The sequence below is a fragment of the Saccopteryx bilineata genome, chromosome 2 (genome assembly GCF_036850765.1).
Source record: "Saccopteryx bilineata isolate mSacBil1 chromosome 2, mSacBil1_pri_phased_curated, whole genome shotgun sequence".
NCBI lineage: Eukaryota > Metazoa > Chordata > Mammalia > Chiroptera > Emballonuridae > Saccopteryx > Saccopteryx bilineata.
The window spans coordinates 93,696,333-93,713,310 of NC_089491.1; the positions used below are offsets into that span (position 1 = coordinate 93,696,333).

Here is a 16,978-nt window from a genome sequence, read left to right on the forward strand (position 1 = left end):
TTGCTGTCCTGTCATCTGTATCTCTGTGTCATGTATATGTAATTTCACTAATTCCTTCACCTTCTCTGATCCCATCCCCTCATCCCACTTCCCTCTGACAGTAGTCCCTCTGGTCCCTGTGACCCTGCCTTTGCCTCTATTTTGATCCTTAGTTCACTTTGTTCCTTAGATACCACATTTAAGTGAAATCATATGATATATGTCTTTCTCTGCCTGGCTTATTTTACTTAGCATAATAGTCTTCAGGTCCATCCATGTCATTGCAAAAGGTAAAATAAAAATTATGGAATGCTTCACAAATTTGCATGTCATCCTTGCACAGGGGCCATGCTAATCTCTTCTGTACTGTTCCAGTTTTAGGATTTGTGCTGCTGAAGCGAGCACTATATTTTACTATCATATTATTTTCATTATTTTCTGTTTTGTATTTAAAATGTGTTTTTAATGACTGCTCATATTTTGACCATGTCATAAAATTTACTGAGTTCAATGTGAACATAGTCATACTACCTTCTCTTGGGTCAATTAAGGTGTGTTTTTTTAATTAATAATTTAATTTTAAGTTAGTTTTAAAAGTTGTTTCTTATAAACATCAGATTAGGTTTCATTTTCTCTCCCTTTCTTTATATTCTATGTCTTTCAGTTGGATCCTTAATCCATTCACATTTACTGTTATTATTGATAAAATTACATTTACAACTACCATCTTGTTATTTGCTGTTGTTTATTTTCACTAATTTACTTATTTATTTTTAATATTTTATTGAATATTTTGGTGTGATACTGGTTAGTAAAATTATATAGCTTTGAGGTATATAATTCTCTAATAAAACATTACCTGTGTATGGTATTATGTATTCAGCACCCCAAGTCAAGTCTCCCTCCATCATAATTTGTTGCCCCTTAACTCTCTTCTATACCCCCTCACCACTCCCTTTTCCTTTCGTAATCCCCATACTAGTGTCTGTGTCTATAATTTATTTGCCTAATCCCTTCAGCTTTCTGTCATATCTGTTCATTTTTTAAATTAATTAATTTATTTATTTATTGTGTTTACATAAATTTTAGTGTCTCCCCAAAAGCATAGTATTTTCCTCAACATTGCCCTTACTCCCCTCCTAACAGCTTCCTCCCCTCTTCCCTTCAGGTTTAATTTCATTCCTCAGTTCACATTGTTCCTTGGATTCCTCAAATGAGTGAGGTGATATATTTTCTTTCTCTGCCCGGCTTATTCACTCAACATAATAGTTTTCAGGTCCATCATATTGCTGCAAAATGTAATGTTTTCTTTTTTGTTATGGCCACATAGTATTTCATTGTATATTTGTGCCACAACAATTTAATCCACTCCTCCAGGGTAGGATACTTGGGCTGTTTCCAGATCTTCGCTATTGTGAACAATGCTGTCATGAACATGGGGGTGCATTTCTTTTTTTCAGTCATTGATATGGTGTCCTTGGGATATATTTCTATAAGTGGGATGGCTGGGTCATAGAGCAGTTCAATTTCTAATTTTTTGAGGAAGCTCCATACTGTTTTCCACAGTGGCAGCACCATTCGGCATTCCCAACAGCAGTGCAGGAGTGTTCCCCTTTCTCCACATCCTAGCCAGCACCTATTGTGTGTTGTTTTGTTAATGAGCACCATTCTGATCAATATAAGGTACTATCTCATTGTGGCTTTAATTTGCATTTCTCTAACAATTAATGATGTTGAACATTTTCCATCTGTCTGTTGGCCATCAATATGTCCTTTTTGGAGAAGTGTCTATTCATTTCTTTTTCCTATTTTTAATAGGATTGTTTGTCCTCCTGGTGTTGAGTTTTATAAGTTCTTTATTAATTTTGGTTATTAACCCCTTATCAGATGTATTGTCGAATATGTTCTCCCATTGTGTGGTTTGTCTTTTTATTCTGTTCATATTATCTTTAGCTGTGCAAAAGCTTTTTAGTTTGATATAGTCCCATTTGTTTATCCTGTCTTTTATTTCACTTGCCTGTGGAGATAAATCAGCAAATATATTGCTGCGATAGATGTCAATGAGCATACTGCTTATGTTTTCTTCTAAGATGCTTATGGTTTCATAACTTACATTTAAGTCATTTATTCATTTTGAGTTTATTTCTGTGCATGGTGTAAGTTGGTGGTCTAGTTTCATTTTTTTGTAGCTGTCCAGTTTTCCCAACACCATTTGTTGAAGAGGCTGTCTTTACTCCATTGTATGCTCTTACCTCCTTTGTCAAAAATCAATTGTCCATAAAGGTGTGAGTTTATTTCTGGCTTTGCTGTTCTGTTCTATTGATCTATATGCCTGTTCTTATGCCAGTACCAAGCTGTTTTGAGTACAATGACCTTGTAGTAAAACTTGATTCCCATTTTATTCTTCTTTTTCAAGATCGCTGAAGCTATTTGTGTTCATTTTTGGTTCCATATAAATTTTTTGGAATAAGTGTTCTATATCTTTGAAGTATGTCATTGGTATTTAATTGGTATTGCATTGAATTTATAAGCTGGTTTGGGTAATATAGACATTTTAATGATGTTTATTCTTCTTAACCATGAACACAGTATATGCCTCCACTTCTTTGTGTCTTCCTTGATTTCTTTTATCAATGTTTTATAATTTTCTGAGTACAAGTCTTTGATCTCCTTGATTAAATTTACTCCTAGGTACTTTATTTTTCTTGTTGCAATAGTGAAGGGGATTGTTTCCTTAATTTCTCTTTCTGACATTTCATTGTTTGTGTATAAAAATGCCTCTGATTTCTGTGTATTAATTTTATATCCTGCCACCTTGCTGGATTCATTTATCAGGTCCAGTGTTTTTTTGACCGAGATGTTAGTGTTTCCTATATACAGTATAATATTATCTGCAAATAATGATAGTTTTACTTCTTCTTTTCCAACTTGAATGCCTTTTATTTCTTCATCTTGTCTGATTGCTATAGCTATCAGCATAGACTTCCAGTACTATGTTGAATAAGAGTGGTGAAAGGGCGCACCCCTGCCTTGTTCCTGATTTTAGGAGGATTGTTTTTAATCTTTATCCATTAATTATGATGTTGGCTGTGAGTTTGTTATAGATGGCCTTTATCATGTTGAGGTATGTTCCTTATATTCTCACATTGCTAAAAGTTTTGATCATAAATGTGTGCTGGATTTTATCAAATGCTTTTTCTGCATCTATTGAAATTATTATTTGGTTTTTCTCCTTCCTTTTCTTTATGTGATGAATCACATTGATTGATTTACAAATATTGTACCATTCTTGCCTCTCCAAAATAAATCCCACTTGATCATGATGTATGATATTTTTCATGTATTGCTGGATCCGGTTTGCTAATATTTTGTTGAAGATTTTAGCATCTAAATTCATCAGGGTTATTGGCCTATAATTTTCGTTCTTTGTGTTGTCTTTGCCTGCTTTTGGAATTGGAATTATCTTCACTTCATAAAAGGAACTTGGAAGTGTTACTTCCTCTTGAATTTTTTGACATAGGATAGGAGTTAGTTCTTCTTTGAATATTTGGTAGAATTCACAATGAAGTCATTGGGCCCAGGGCTTTTGTTTTTTAGAAGCTTTTTAATAACTGTTTCAATCTCATTTGTTGTAATTGGTCTGTTTAGATTTTCTGATTCTTCCAGATTGATTTTTGGAAGATTATATGTTTCAGGAAATTTGTCCATTTTACCTAGGTTGTTTAATTTTTTTGGCATACACTTCTTCATAATATTTTCTTACAATATTTTGTATTTCTGTTGTCAGTTGTTATTTCTCCACCCTCATTGCTATTTTATTTATTTGAGTCCTCTCTCTTCTTTTCTTAGTGAGTCTCGTTAAAGGTTTATTGATCTTGTTTATCCTTTCAAAGAACCAGCTCTTAGTTTCATGGATCCTCTGTATTGTTTCTTTAGCCTCTATGTCATTTATTTCCACTCTGATATATATTATTTCCTTTCTATTACCTCTGGGCTTTACTTGCTGTTCTTTTCTAGTTCTTTTAGATGCAGGGTTAAGTTGTTTATTTGAGCTTTTTCAAGCTTCTTAAGAAATGCCTGTAGTGCTATGAACTTTCCTCTCAGGACTGCTTTTGCTGTGTCCAATAAATTTTGAGCTGTTGAATGTTTATTATCATTTGTTTCTAGGAATTTTTTAATTTCTTCTTTGATTTCATTGTTAACCCATTTGTTATTTAATAAAATGCTATTTAGTTTTCATGTGTTTGAATATTTTTTAGTTTTTCTGTTGTGGTTGATTTCTAGTTTCTTGCCATTGTGATCAGATAAAATACTTGATATGAATTCAATTTTCTTAAATTTGTTGAGACCACTTTTGTGTCCTAACATGTGGTCTGTCATAAAGAATGTACTATGAGCACTTGAAAAGAATGTATATTCTGTTGCTTTAGGGTGAAAGGTTCTAAAGATATTTATTAAATCAAGTTGATCTAGTGTGTCCTTTAAGTCTGCTGTTTCTTTGTTAATTTTATTTCTTGAGGATCTATCTAGTGATGTTAGTGGGGTATTGAAATCTCCTACTATTATAGTATTGCTGTAGATCTCGCCCTTTATATACATCAAAGTCTGCTTTATATATTTAGGTTCTCCTATATTAGTTGTATAGATATTTATGATGGTTATATCTTCCTATTGGATTGCCCCCTTTATCATTATGTAGTGGTCTTTATCTCTTACTATAGCCTTTGTATTAAAGTCTATTTTGTCTGATATAAGTATTACTACCTCATTTTTTTTTTCATTTTCATTTGCATAAAATATTTTTTTCCATCCTTTTACCTTTAGTCTATGTGTGTCTTTTGTTTTGAGGTGTGTCTCTTGTAGACAGCATATGTATGGGTCCTGCTTTCTTATCCATGCAGCTACTCTATGTCTTTTGATCAGATCATTTAATTCATTTACATTTAAGGTTATCATTGATATGTAGTTGTTTATTGCCATTTTGTTCTTTAAAGCTATATTTCTCTTTTACCATATACTTTTCTTTTTTTGTTCTGTTAACAACAGACCCCTTAACATTTCTTGGAGCATTGGTTTGGTTGTAATGAATTCTTTGAGCATTTATTTTTGTTTGGGAAGCTTTTTATTTCTCCTTCAATTTTAAACAATAGCCTTGCTGGATAAAGTAGTCTTGGTTGTAGGTTCTTGTTCTGCATTACTTGGAATATTTCTTGCCATTTCTTACTGGCATCAAGTGTTTCTGTTGAGAAGTCAGATGTCATTCTTATGGGGGCTCCTTTGTAGGTGATAGCCTTTTTTTTCTAGCAGCTTTTAATATTTTCTTTTTATCTCTTAACTTTGCTATTTTAATTATGATATGTTTTGGTGTGGATTTTTTTATGTTTCTCTTTAATGGAGTTCTCTGTGCTCCTTGAACTTGTGTCACTTTTTCCTGTGTCAATTTTAGGAAGTTTTCAACTATGATTTGATTGAACAACATTTCTAACCCTTGTTCTTTCTCTTCTTCTTCAGGAACTCCTATGATGCAGATGTTGTTTCTCTTTAGATTTTCACAGAGCTCTCTTAGAGTTTCCTCATATTTTTTCATTCTCTTTTCTTTTAGCTACTTTGCTTCCATTCTTTCTTTTATCTTGTCTTCTAAATCACTGATTCAATCCTCTGCTTCACCCCCCCTGCTTTGAATTGCTTCTAGTATACTGTTCATTTCAGATATTGTATTCATCATTTCTGATTAGCTCTTTATTATTTCAATTTTTTTAATACCTGTTATTTTTTTATTTATGTGCTCACTATGACCATCCATTGTTGTTCTAAGATCTTTCAGCATTCTAATAATCTTATTCTAAACTCTGCCTCCAGTAGTTTCCTTATATCCATCTTACTCAGCTCTTCTTCTGAGTCGTTTTGATTGCATTTCTCTGTCTTCCCATTTTGTCTGTGTTGTCCTGGAATCCCTGGTTGGGGCTTGGGGCAGGTCAGTGGGTGTCACTGTCTGTCACTGGTTTTTATCTACTTTTTGGGAGCTACAGGTTATCCAGATCTTGTGGCTGCCTCTGCAGGGTCCAGTTGCCATTGTAAATATCAGCTGCACTCCTAGGATTGCTTTTATCTACACTTAGCCTGGGAGAAGTTACTTTAAACATTCAAGTTACCCTAAAATCCACTTTCTGTTGTCTTTTATTGCTGGCTACTTGTTGGGCTCAGTACTTTAATTCAATGATTAGGTACCGTATTAGATGTGGCCTACTTCTTCACTTCAAGTGTTTTTCTATCTAAACATTTTAGCTCCCATTTTGTGGTCTGCCAGGCCACCGCTGCTGTTGCTACTAAGGGCTTTTGGGCTCAGGTGCTGCTGGCTCCAGCCCACCTTCACTACTGCCATTACCTTGGTTGGGCTTGCGCATACCCGCAAGCCCTCTTGGACCAATTCCAGAAATGCCTCGATCGTCTCAGATCTTAGTAGCCACCTCGGGGGTCACACGCGCCCTCTCAGATTTCCACTAAGGTTGCCCATGCTGACGTTACTCTGTTCCTCATTCCCTGATTTCTTCTTTTTTGTATGCTATTAAGTTAATAAAATTTTTATTTAATATTCTATTTGACCATCTATATTATCATTTTGATTATATCTTTTCTACCATTCTTAAATGGTTTCTCTTAAAATTTCAAAATTCATTAAATTATTGTTGACTTATCATAAACTTCTACTTTTATCTCATCTCAAACAATACAAGATAATTATTTATAATCCTTTTTTATTATTACCTCAACTGTTGTTATATATTTCACTTCCAAATGTTTTCAGTATTCTTGTAGTTCAAGTAAAATTTGTTGGGGACAAGGTCATTCAGGTTTGTTTTCTTGAGAATATCTTTGTTCACCTGTTTAAAAGAAATATTTGCACTAGATATATGCAATACATTGGTAGGGTAATTTTCTTAATTGTAGTATTTTATTTTTTTATTTAGAAATTAAATGTAATGGGTGATATTGATCAATAAGAGTACATAGGTTTCAGGTGATTATCTCCATTGTATTTGAACTGTTGATTGTGTTGTGTGTCCATCACCAAAATTCAAATCATTTTTTGTCACCATATATTTGTTCCACCTTACCCTCCCACCCCACCCTCTCCCCCTGGTAACCACTTCACTTTTATTATGTCCACAAGTCTCCGTTTTTTATCCTACTTATGTGTGGAATCATATAGTTCTTAGCTTTTCCTGATTTGCTTGTTTCACTCAATATAATGTTCTCAAGGTCCATCCATGTTGTCGTAAATGGCAATATGCCATCATTTCTTATGACTAAGTAGTATTCCATTGTATATATGCATCACTTCTTCTTTATCTAATCATCACTCAGGGGACATTTTTGTTGTTTCCATGTCTTGGCCAATGTGAAAGATGCTGCAATAAACAAGAGGATGCATATGTCTTTGCATATCAATATTTTAGCATTTTCAATGTGCTATATTGTTGTATATGTAGTACATAAAAAAGTACTAGCTTTTTGAGAATTGTATCATGAATTTCCTACACATATACTTTCATATATTCAGCAGTACTTCCAAATTTACATAATTGGCAGTGATCTGAAGAAAGATGAAATCAAAAGATTGAATAAAGGACTCACTTGATATATAAAATAAATATAAAAAATGTAAAACATTTCATAGAATTAATTTATAATAATATAATATCATACTCTTGTTGAAAAACATTTTCTTTGGGGAAATTAAGATTATACCATAAGCAGCTGTAAAGTAAGCAGGGAATTGAAACCATTTGAAAAATTTACACTTCTATTATCCTAAATATATAAATTTTAAGTCAGACCCTCTTCATTTCCTCTGTAAATATGCAACTTAACACATTGTTGACCAGCAATTTTATGCAGAAGTTATCTCATGTCACCAGCTATTTTTTCATAATTGGGTATGAAAGTAAAACAATCTAAATAATTTTCAGTATACTTTCCTTATATATAACAAATTTAAATGAAACTTTGTATATATCTGCTACATATTATATTTTATACATATTATATATTTTAGTAATTTTTTTGGTGTGGTATACTGTATAACAATCACCTACATATAATGGTACACAACATGTTTTGTAAATATATCTGGTTTCACTGCACTTTCTTTTTAAAATACACACTTTATAAGTTTTAGTTGGATTGAACACGACAAAAAAAGATTTTACAATAATCTTGATTTGTATGTTCAAACTGCGAGTGTTTAGAAGATAGTCCAAGTTTTGATGGCTCAACACTGATGGTTTTTGTTTACCGTGCCTTTGATTCTGTGGTCTCACAACTGGAGGAGTGTGAAGAAAAGTGAATCTGCATGAGAATATAGAACAGTGTGCTGTTTTTTGAATTTCAAACCTCAGGGCAAGAGTTGCAAATACAATAATCCTAGATTACACTGAATTTCAAAAATTGAAATGGCTAATGCAAGTGCAAACATGAATTAACTCATGAGCGGTCAACAATGTGTTAATAATTTTTTAAATTAAAGCAAAGCGCCAGAAACACCACTGAGGAATCCTAATATAAGTATATTGGAATAGATGTGGTGGCATTCAGCCCACAGTTTGATAGCTCTTAGAGTTAACCTGAAGTTGTCAATGTTTGGAACTAAGTGTAAAATTTCATTGGTAGCCCTGCAACTGTTAAGACTTCTTATCCATCTTATATCTACATTTTTAAGCAGAATATCACCTCATAAATTCAAGTCTTCTGGAATTGTCTGCAGTATTAATATTGCAAATAAAATATCAATCTCTATTCCATCAAAACACAGTTTGATAACTAGCACAAATGCTCCTTGAACAGCTCTTATATCTTTTACTTCTTCAATTTGACCTTATCATATAGAAAGAGGTGAAAAGTCACTTTGGTCTACATGTCTTGGTGCAACACACAACGCATCGATGTCGGCAACTTTTGTGTGTACTCATCTGTAGGATCCAAATGTATAAAATTTTCCTCCATCCTTTTCTATTACAGATTGTGGAAGATACTTGTTTTCACTGATTTCTCATATCCAGCCTTTTACCAGGTTATTTAATTTTCCCAATATTAAAATCCTGCGCTGCAATTCCTTTTCTTTTTCAAATATCCCAAAGGGCTTCAGTCTCAATTTGTTTCTGTGTAAGCAGGCAGTCTGTTTCCTCGGGGGCTCCTAGGCTGATGCGAGAGGTAATGCCATAATGCCTCTGCGGTGGTTGTGTTTGTTGCGATCCCTGTGTTATGACTGGAAACGCATTCTCTCATGTGCCGCACTCCGCTCCCCACCCCACAGCAGCTCCTGCCCTGGGTATTATCCACCAGGGGTAGCGGGCCTGTCGGAGCCCTGGATCCAACCCCTGACATAAATTTTTTTAAAAATACATTCAGATTTTATAATGATCTATTTTCATCTTTCCTATTTAACTATGGAAATTATGTCAGCTATTGCCAGTACAGAGAAATGTGTAGTGAAGAAAAGGAGGCTTAACTAACTGTCATTTTAATCAAAAAACTATTTTTGTTTAGTGAAATTGAACTGGTATACACACTCATAAGAAATATCTTTAGAACAGGGGAAAATGTATTCAACCAGAAATTTCTAGAAGAAATTCTAGTAGACTCTAAATAATGACATTTTTTACTAAATGTATTTTGGGTTATTTATTCTGCATATTTCTCTGGAGTTGGGGCAACTAAGGATAAGTATCCACATTGGAAAAGTGAACATTAACTAAAAGTTATTGGAAGAAGCATAATGTAAAAAAGGTTTCAAAGCAACAGGTCTCAGTCCTCGCTTTTCTAATCCTCATGCTAAGTCCTACAGCTTTGATGCTGCTTATTTGCTTGTTTTTGTTTTTACCAGGTTCTGTACTTCAAGAGCCTTTTTTTCTTAATGAGTGTATTTATAGAATCCCCCCTCATCAAAATTCTTCACTGAATTTTCTCACTTCTTAATAAAATTCGACCTTTTCTGTAATTCTCTTTGCCAAATTGTTCATTTATCATTTTCAAACCATGCTGCTATACACACTGCTTTCTTTCTTCATTAGCTCATGACAGCTCATCCTTCCATACTCAGTCCCAAAACCATTTCCACTTCCTCTCTCTACTTTCACTGAGTGACATGTTGTGCCCTGTATATCCTGTTCACAGCTCTCTCACAGCACTGTACAACTGTGTTAATAGATGTAACAGTTGATTGTCTCTCAATTAGTGATGTTTTAGTACAGAAATAGTGATTTTCATTTAATACAGAAATTATGATATCTATATATCTAGATATTCTATCTAGATAGACAATATCTAGATAGATATTTAGCTTATAGGGATTTTTTTGAAATTTTAGCTTTATTAAAATGATTTATACACTATAAAATTTAGCCATTTAAAAGATGAACTCAGTGGTTTTTGTGTATTTACAGATTTATAAAGCTGCCACTTATTTAATTATATAATAACATCATTACCCTAAAAAGAAACACCATGTGCATTAGCACTCACTCACTATGTGTCCTGGTCCTCAGCCTTGGATAATGATTAATCTACCTTCTCTTTCTATGTATTTGCTAAATTCTGGATATTTAATATGAATTAAATCATACATTATACAACCTTTTGTGAGTAGCTCCTTTCACTTAGCATTAAGTTTTCAAGGTGAATCCACGCTGTAACGTGGATCAATGCATCCCTTTTTTGTTGTTGCCAAATATTATTTCTATTTATTTTATTTTTATGAGTTTATTGGGGTGACTCTGAGCAATGAAGTTATGCAGAATATTATTATATACTGTCAAATAATATTTCTTTATGAGGACATCCATGTTTTGTTCATATAAATAGCTATTTTTATTTTTTTCATTTTTTTGTTAGTGGTACTTCCATGAACATTTGTTCACTTCTCTTGGGTAGATACCTAGGAGTATTATTGCTGAATCTCATGGTAACAGTGTGCTTAATATTTTTGGGAACTGATAAACTATTCTTTTTATTCATTTTTTTAATTTTATAGTTAAATTACAGGTTACATTCAATATTCACTTATTCTAATTTCAAGTGTGCCAAGAAGTAGTTAGACATTTGCAGGCTCATAGATGTAGAGAACAAACTGATTGTTGCCCGATGGAAGGGTGCTTGGGAGACTGAAAAAAGTGAAGGGATTAAGAAGTAAAAATTGGTAGTTACAAAATAGTTATGGGGCTGTAATTATAGCAAAGAAAAAATAGTCAATAATACTGTACTAACTATTTATGGTGCTTCGTGAGTACTAGACTTATGGGGAGAACACTCCATAAGTCATAAATGTCCAAACTGATTTCCAAAGGGAATGTGTCATTTTACATAATCAACATATGCCTGAAAGTTTCTATTACAACACTGACCAAAACTTTTTATTTTCTGTTTTTAAAATAATTAGCCATTTTATTGGATATGAAAAAGTGTCCCCTTGTTTTTTGTAATTTGCAGTTTCTTAATTACTAATGGTGTTGAGCATATTTTTATGTGTTTTATTGTGAATTTTATACTCTCGTTCAGTCCCAATAGTTGTTTTTAAAATTAAGCTTTTATTTTTTTTGATTTGTCAGTGTTTTTTAAATATCTTAGATAAAATTTTCTTTCAAGGTATAAAATTTGCAATTATTTTACCCCATTTCTCTGCTGACTTTGCACTTTCTTGATGGTATCTTTTGAGTTGCAAAAGTTTTTATTTTTTACATGTTTTTAAGTACATATTGAATTTATTGGGGTGATATTGGTCAATAAAATTATATAGGTTTCAGGTATACGATTATTTAATACATCATCTATATATTGTACTGTGTGTTCACCAGCCCAAGTCAAGTCTTATTCCTTTGCCATGTATCTCCCCTTGGCTCTCTTCTTCCCCCAACACCCCTTTCTCTCTGGTAACCACTATCCTGTTGTCTTTCTCAATGAGATTTTAGTTTAATTTTGTTGTTGTTGTTGTTTAATCCCTTCACCTTTTTTTTTTCTGAATTTAGAAACGGGGAGGCAGTCAGACAGACTCCCATATGTGCCCCACCGGGATCCACCCAGCACGCCCACCAGGGGGCGATGCTCTGCCCATCTTGGGGTGTCCCTCTGCCGCAACCAGAGCCATTCCAGCACCTGAGGCACAGGCCACAGCGCCATCTCCAGCGCCGGGGTAAACCTTGCTCCAATGGAGCCTTGGCAACTGGAGGGGAAGAGAGAGACAGGGAGGGGTGGAGAAGCAGATGGGTGCCTCTCCTGTGTGCCCTGGCCGGGAATTGAATCTGGGAATCCCGCACGCCAGGCCGACGCTCTACCCCTGAGCAAACTGGCCAGAGCCTAATCCCTTCTCCTTTTTAACTCAGCTCCCTGACTTTCTTTCCCTCTGACTGCTGTCAGTGTGTTCTCTGTGTCTATGAGTCTGTCTCTGCTGTGGTTGTTAACTTATTTTGTTTATTGGATTTCACATATGAGTGAAATCATAAGGTACTTGTCTCTCTGTGACTGGCTTATTTCACTTAGAATTATACCGTCTAGGCCTACATGCTATTTCAAAATGTTTGATTTCCTTTTTCTCTATGGCCAAGTAGGATTACATTGTGTAAATGTAATGAAAAGCTTGGTTATCAACTCATCTACTAATGGGCACTAAGCTGCTTCCCAATCTTGTCTATCGTAAATAATGTCACAATGGAGATAATGGTCCATATATTCTATTTTATTTGTGTTTTGTGTTTTTTCAAATATATTCCCAGAAGAGGAATTGGTGGGTCAACAGGCAGTTTCATTTTTAATTTTTGAAGATAACTCCATACAGCTTTTCACAGTGGCTGCACCAGTCTGCATTCCACTAAGTAGTGAAGGACGGTTCCTTTTTCTCCACATTCATGCCAACACTTGTTGTTTGTTGATACACTGATGATGGTTACTCTGACAGGTGTGAGGTGGTATCTCATTGTGGTTTCAACTTGTTTTTCTCTGGTTATTAGTGACATTGAGCATATTTTTACATGTCTATTAGCCAGTTGTATATTGTCTTTGGAGAAATATCTATTCAGGTCTTTTGCTTCTTTCTTAAATTGGACTGTTTGTATCTTTGGTGTTGAGTTTCATAAGTTCTTTAAAAGTTTTGGATATTAATCCCCACAGATGTTTCATTGCTGAATATGTTCTTCTATTCTGTGTATCTTCATTTAATTTGTTGATGATTTCTTTTGTTCTCTAAAAAATTTTTATTTTAAATAGTCCCATTTGTTAATTTTTTCTCTTTTCTTTTGTCCTACGAGATATACCAAAAATATATATATATATATATCGCTATGAGTAATGTAGAGATTTTATCACTGTTTTCTTCTAGAATTTTTCCACTTTTTAATGTAACACTTAATTCTTTTTTCTATTTTGAATTTATTTTTGCTTATGATGTAAAAAGTGGTCTACTTTTATTTTTTGTGTATATCAGTCCAATTTTTCCAGCACCATTTATTGAATAGATTATCTTTACCCCATTGTATTGTTAGTCTCTCTCCTCCTTTGTCAGATATTAATGGACCATAATGGCATGGGTTTACTTTTGAAATCTCTATTTTATTTGATTGCCATGATCTATATGCCTATTGTTTTGCCAGCACCATGTTGTATTGATTATTATGATTTTGTATTCTAATTTGATTTCAGGTAGCATTTTTTTTTCTCAAGGTTTCTCTGGCTTTTCAAGGTCTTTTCAGATTTCATGTAAAATTTTGTAATATTTGTTTCAGTTTTGTGAGGTATGCCATTGGTGTCTGGATAGGAATTGCATTGAATCTATAGATTGATTTAAGTAGTGTGGACATTTTAACCATATTGATTCTTCCTATCTGTAAACATGGTATATGTTTCTACTTATTTGTGTCTTAGTCAATTTTTTTAAAAAGTTGCTTTAATGATTTTAGAGAGAAAAGAAAGGGAGAGAAAGAGAAGGAATATTAATCTGTTCCTGTACATGCCTTGTTCAGGGTCCAAGCGGCAATGTCTAAGCTTCTGGAAGATGCTTTAATCAACTGAGACTTCTGGCCAACACTAAGTTAGTTTCTTTCCTCAGTGTCTTACATATTTCTGAGTACAAATCTTTTATATTACTGGTTAAATAGTTTCTCTTTCTGATAATTCATTATTGGTGTATATAAATGCAACTTATTTCTCCATATTTATTTTGTATTCTGCTACTTTAGTGAATTCAGCATCAGTTCTGGTAGATTTTTGGTGGAATCTTTAGAGTTCTCTATATATAGTATTATGCCATTTCACACATGTATATGTGCCGGTTAAAAACACATATGTGGAGTCTAACAGATGGGATACTGAATGCAAACAGTTTTTCCATGTGGCCGATGTGAGGGGAACCCTGAGGTCTTTTCTGTGAGCTTGCAGAGACCCTGCACCCACTTTAGCAGCTGTTCAGCTTCCCTCGTCCATGTGGACCAGGGATGGTAGATCCCATCCTCTCCCCATGAATGTTAGTTGTTTTCCTTCTCTCTCCCCAAATCCTACCTGTTTCCTCAGTGCTCTGATAAGTAGTCTGAAAAATGCGTCTTTAAAAATTATACAAGAATTTCTGTGGGGTCTCCTTCTAGCATGGGCACCGCCAGGTGAAGGTGTGCACCTGTGAGACTGTGGCAGGGCCTCCACATTCTTGTCCCCGAGAAGGGGACTCTTACCATTCTCTCAGGGATCTGCTGGGGCCTCTGCATTCCCCTGTTGTCCTCGGGGATGGCTGCCAAACTAGAAGCTTGCCAGGCAGATAGCGACAGTGCACTCCTGCCAGTGTTTACAGTGTGTGTTTCCCCACTGAGTGGTCAGCCATTATCTGAAACACACTGGTGTGTGCACTGCCTCTCACTGGAAGCACATGTGTTTGCCCTCTGTCCCTGTAGAAAACAGTGAATTTCAGAGGGTTCTGCACCACAGGGATGTGAAACCTCTCTCTGGCCTTAAGTTGTGAGGAATGCTTTCTAACTTGTGGTGTGTCTTTCAAGATTTCTGCTTTTTTTCTTGTGTTTGTTTTAGGCCCAGGAAAGGCCAGCCGTTGCCTGGCCAGCAAGAGGTCCTGCGGTTACACTTAGCAAAGTGGTCTCTACCCCTAGACCCACAGATGATGCACACATTTACTAAAAGAGCTTTTGTTTTTTTCTCTCTCCTATCCAATCTGTATTTCACCTGGGATTTCCTTTAAACAAAAATGGAATTTCAAATAAATACACACAAAAAAGTATAGTAATACACCCCAAAACACACCTATTTAATACTTTATTGACAGAAAAAGTCCAGAATAGGTATTGGAGAGGAGACACAGAGCAGATGAGGGGATTCCAGGGTGAGAGGAGTGGGGAGTGTCATTTTGGTTCAGGGTTTCCATTTGAGGTGATGGGACATTTTGCAAGAAGATAATGGTGATGTTTGCAGAGCATTGTGAAGAGCCTTCACACTGAGGAATGGCACAACTTTAAAAATAAGCAGTCACCTTCATTTTTTACTTATAATGAATTACGCTATGGAGAAACAGAGAAAAAGAACAATAACAAAATAAAATAAAAATACAGAACAATTACAAATAAAATTAAATTACTAAAAACATGAATCACGCCACAGAGAAAAAAAAATCATAACGTTAAAAGAAAAGAAAACTGTCAAGGAGAGGTGGTAAATCAGATTCTTCTGATGTGGTGGGGACAGCTGGATGAAGAACAAGCAGCTCTGGAGCTGGCCCTGATAGCTGCCCAGAGTCAACCCCTTTTGGCTACAACCAGAGCAGGTTTGGAAGAATATTCTTTTTCTTTTCTTTTCTTTTCTTTTCTTTCGTATTTTTTTGAGGTTGGAAACGGGGAGGCAGTCAGACAGACAAACTCCCACATGTGCCCAACCAGGATCCACCCAGCATGCCCACCAGGGGGCGATGTTCTTCCCATCTGGGGCATTGTTCTGTTGCAACCAGAGCCATTCTAGCGCCTGAGGCAGAGGCCATAGAGCCATCCTTAGCGCCTTGGCCAACTTTGCTCCAGTGGACGCTTGGCTGTGGGAGGGGAAGAGAGAGACAGAGAGGAAGGAGACGGGGAGGGATGGAGAAGCAGATGGGTGCCTCTCCTGTGTACTCTGACAGGGAATCAAACCTGGGACTCCTGTATGCCAGGCCGACACTCTACCACTGAGCCAACCGACCAGGGCGCAGAATAGTCTTGAAACAGCAGAGGTGGGTCCTCAGTGTGGTCCGGAGATGCTGCACAGGCGGCCCGGCTCCAGAGCTGCAGCTGGAGTGGCTGCTGGAGGAAGCATGGCCGCTGGAGTCGAGCGCCCCTCCAAGTCTGTGTCGGCCTCCAGGTCTGCCTGTGCACCTGGCTCCTCCAGGTGTCCCTCAAGTGGAGCAGGAGGCGGCTCTCCCTCTTTATCCCCTACCCCGAGCATCTCCTCAGATAAGAGCAGTGACATCACACCTGGCCAGAACAATGACCTCACCACACAATGTCCTCACTACCTGATGAGAAAGCCCAACAGAACTCAGAATCCTAGTAACCAGGGAACCATATTCTAGAACAACCACTAGCCAGCTCAGTTGGCCAGAGACTTTAGTTGAGTAAACATGCTCTTGTGTTGTCTTCCCCGGTCCCAAGGCCGTGGCAACCAAAGAAACAGTCCTGATGGTTTTTTCCACCGTGGACGCCGCTGGGTCCAGACTCAGCCAAGACGCCTGTGGCTGTTTTCTCGAAGGAACCGAGAAATAACCCATGGAGACTCAGAGGTGGTGCTTCTGGGACAGGCCACCACTTTGATTTCACCTGAGCAGGTCTGTGTCCCCTACGTGTGTGTGTGCATGTGTGTGTGTGAGTTTTGGGTGTGAGTATATGTATATGTGTAAGAGGGTTTCATGTCAGAGGAGCCTGCCCTTAGGAAGAACGGGCTGAGCACGTGGGTCAGAAGCCTTGTGAACCAGCACATTCACACCACTGCCTGTTTG

At 36.0% G+C, this 16,978-nt stretch overlaps 1 non-coding gene and 1 pseudogene across 1 annotated transcript; both read right to left on the reverse strand.

The window, feature by feature from the left end:
• Window positions 1–277: 277 nt before the first annotated feature.
• On the reverse strand, window positions 278–384 carry LOC136327930 (U6 spliceosomal RNA). The gene has a single exon (XR_010729983.1). It is a non-coding gene; the product is annotated as a U6 spliceosomal RNA (small nuclear RNA).
• Window positions 385–8,500: 8,116 nt separating this feature from the next.
• Window positions 8,501–14,720, reverse strand: LOC136322267 (poly(A) polymerase alpha pseudogene; annotated as a pseudogene).
• Between the last annotated feature and the right edge of the window lie 2,258 nt (window positions 14,721–16,978).